The following is a 3,612-nucleotide window of genomic DNA, read 5'->3' as shown; positions in this document are numbered from 1 at the left end:
GCTTCTTAGAATTTTTGAAATTTTCACTTCCGCGCTTCTAAATGCTTCCGCTTCCGCGTATCCGCTTCCGATTCCATGTAACATAGCTTACAATGAAGTCTATTTAAAATTTTGTGGTTTAGTAGACTTCATATGAAGTCTACTAGCCTTAACTTATAATAAAACTTCATTAGAAGTCTACACTATTTGATATTTTTTCAGATCTGGAAAAATATGGACATAGTTTATTTTATTAATATGATCTTTCATACTTAAAATGTTGATTTTAGTAATTTAATATTTTATTTTAAGTTAAAATTTATTTTTTTCATTTTCATCATATTAACACAACATAATTTTTTACTTTTTTGTTGACAAATATGTGTGCTAATTTAGTTTTTACTAATACTATGGATTAATAAATTTTCTTATTTGTATTCTATAAAAGCTATTATTACTATTATTATTATTAAATTAATATGTTTAATAATTATTTTAAATAGTAAAATAAAAAATAAAAGTAATCTATTTAAAAACCAAAATATCTCATGTCATATGAAAACTAATATTTATTCATATAGAGTAAAAGTCACAAAATATTATAAAAAACTAATTTTAGTCCTAGTAGGCAACACGTAAAACGACACCGGTTTATCCCTTTAACCCCTTATAAGAGAGATTCTCCCACACTCTGCTTCTTCTCTCATGCAACTCATCCGTCTCTTTGGGTCTTGAGAGGTGTCGTACGGAAACCCTAGTTTCTGTTTGCAGGTTTGTCCTCAAAATCTGAAATCTTCTTACTCTCACTCTGGATTCTCTTTTTCTATCTATCCTGTTCGATTGGTTTCTGTACCATTTTATCTTTATTGTTGAAATCTGAGTGTGATATTTTTGGTGGTTATTGTTGAAATTTGTGTGGTAAATGGTCCGATGTTCCTCCTGCTTACATGTCTAGACCAATAATCTGGTAAAAGTTAAAACTTTTCCATGTCTGTTGTTGTTTATGAGTAAACCCTATTCTTACACTAGTTCTGTTTGGACTTGGAGTCCGCTTCCTAGCTTCTTAGCAATTTTTTTTATTTGTGATTCTTGCTTGAGAGGATATAATAGGAGATGTCTGAACCTGGAATGTCTGAAGTTGGAATAATGGATTGTCTGAGCTTGTAATGTCTGAACTTGAAATGTTTGAACTTCAAATGTCTGAGCTTGAAATGTTTCGAACTGTCTGAGCTTGAAATGTTTGAACTTGAAATGTCTGAACTTGAAAGTCTGAACTTGAAATGTCTGAATTTAGAAGAACTTGAAATGATGTCTGAACTTGATATGTCTGAACTTGGAATGTCTGACCTTGAAAAGTCTGTACTTGGAATGTCTGAACCAATTACATGTGTTTCCTTTGTCTTCAGGTCGTTTTTCTGATACTCATTCAACCACATCTGTTTCACGATGTCTGAAAACATGGAGCAATTCTTGGAGCTGTCAGTGTCTCCTCTGATTCCGTCACTTCCAGACGACGTTGCCCTTGACATCGTGGCTCGTGTGCCCAGAAGCCACTACCCTACACTCTCCCTCGTCTCCAAGAAGTTCAGGAACCTCATTGCCTCTCCTAAGCTCTACAAGAGGCGATCTCAGCTGGGAATCACCCAACACCGTGTGTACGCCATCCTCCGCAACCGCAACAACACGGATGACTGCCGTCTCTACATCCTCCATCGGAAACTCAACTGCAGTAACCGCTTGGTGGTCGTCCGATCACTTCCTCCCGTGTCTCACCGTGGAAGCTTTGTCTCGGTGGGTTCGAAGGTGTACGTGTTCAACGATGTTGATGCCCTCTGCGTTGACTGTACCTCCCACACGGTGCAGCCCATCCCTGACATGCCTCAGCGCTTCGCGGCAACTCCCATGCCTAGTAGAGTTGGTACTGTCATGGACGGGAAGGTTTACCTGATCGGTGATTCCCGTTTCACTTGGGATCGTGGGATGGCGTGGAGGAAAACAGTGATGGTGCTTGATGCAGAGACGCAGGTGTGGGAGCCTGTGATGGGTAAAGAAGACATGAGGGTTGGTGCTATTTGGTCTGATGCGGTGGTGATGGAGGACAAGATTTGCATGAGAGGTGTTAGGGACACCTTTTCTGTTGTTTATGGACCAAAGGAAAACACGTGGGAGTCTAACGAGGTGTTGAACTCTAAGAACTGGGAGGGTGGGTGTGTGGTTGATGATGTCCTCTACTTTCTTGATTGTTAAGGCAAGGCGTTGAGGGCGTTTGACCCAAAGCAGAGCCGCTGGAGTGTTGTCAACGGTTTGGAAGAGTTTCTGGCTGTCGAGACTGCCCAGTCAAAGTGGCCCATTGCGGTGAAGTGCGGTGAGAAGAAGCTGGCTCTCTTCTTTCCTAAGAAACATGACGGCAAGGAGGTCATTTGCTGTGCGGAGATTGCTCTGGAAAGGCGCCAAGGAGGAGGGATTTGGGGTAAGTTGGAGTCGTGTGATGTTGTCGTTGAGGATGGGCTGTTTGACGTGATGAAATGTGTGTCTGTTACCGTTTGATGAAGCACAATATCTTTATTTAGATCCCTTCGTATTTTAATTATCCTAAATGCCACGGTCTGGTGTGTGGTTGTAAGTTCGCTAACATCGTTAGTGTAGACTGAGACTTGAGAGCGTGTTGTTTTTATCTATGTTGTCGTTTCAAACTTGTGTTATGTTCTGTTAAATTTGCTATGTTTTTATTCTTGAATTGTTTCCTTAGACATGAAGTTTGCATCGTCACGGCCTCATCACTCGTTAAATATTAGGATATATCCTATATATATTATGATAATGATGTAATTTGTGTTATCTTATTAGAATAGCATTGGCTGCCTATTTATACAACGAGACCATCATAAGATGATAAGGACTAGGACTAAATCATATGAATATGTAATTTGTGTTATCTTATTAGAATAGCATTGGCTGCCTATTTATACAACGAGACCATCATAAGATGATAAGGACTAGGACTAATTACATCATTATCATAATATATATAGGATATATCCTAATATGCCCCTTTAAGTTCAGGTTCCACAAGAAAGACCTCTAAGCCATCGCTTGGGTCGAGATGGATCAGAAGATCAACGCTATTCCAATGCCTCGCTGTCGCTGCAAGAGGCTCCTCCTACTCGGTTTAGTTCTCGTGCTGCAAAACACAGTGAGGTTTCAACTTATAGAGCACAAAAGGTGGATTATAATCAGCAGAGACAAGAGCCTCGCGGTTCGTACTCAACCAAATGGGACAATAACCGATGGGAAGGTAGTAGACAACATAACAATCTCTCGGATCGAATCATCAGAAGACGTGAGGATAACTCGAAGATCACTAGGAATGGAGGTGGTCGTTTCCGGCCAGGTCCATATGACCGGTCAAGATCACTTATGTGGAAAGAGAAGATTAAGATCCCTGAGATTGCACTTGGTTCACAGTTTGGTAGTGATAAGGGAGCTCGGGAAGAGACTCGTATAATAGTCAGTTGGGCTTACAGACTACAGAAAAGGCCCATGTCGAAGACATTTCTGATAAGCCCACCAAGAATTCAACAACGGTCATCTCGTCACTTGTCAACAAACGACAAAACCAGAGATGTACGGAGA

The 3,612-nt window shown here is 40.1% G+C and overlaps 1 pseudogene; it reads left to right on the top strand.

The window, feature by feature from the left end:
* Positions 1 to 648: 648 nt before the first annotated feature.
* Positions 649 to 2,731, top strand: LOC130502376 (F-box/kelch-repeat protein At4g38940-like; annotated as a pseudogene).
* The last annotated feature ends 881 nt before the right edge of the window (positions 2,732 to 3,612 follow it).

This window comes from Raphanus sativus, unplaced genomic scaffold (genome assembly GCF_000801105.2).
Source record: "Raphanus sativus cultivar WK10039 unplaced genomic scaffold, ASM80110v3 Scaffold0530, whole genome shotgun sequence".
In the NCBI taxonomy this organism is placed as follows: domain Eukaryota; kingdom Viridiplantae; phylum Streptophyta; class Magnoliopsida; order Brassicales; family Brassicaceae; genus Raphanus; species Raphanus sativus.
Note: the sequence above shows the minus strand (reverse complement) of the source record. Positions and strands in the feature narration are given on the sequence as shown.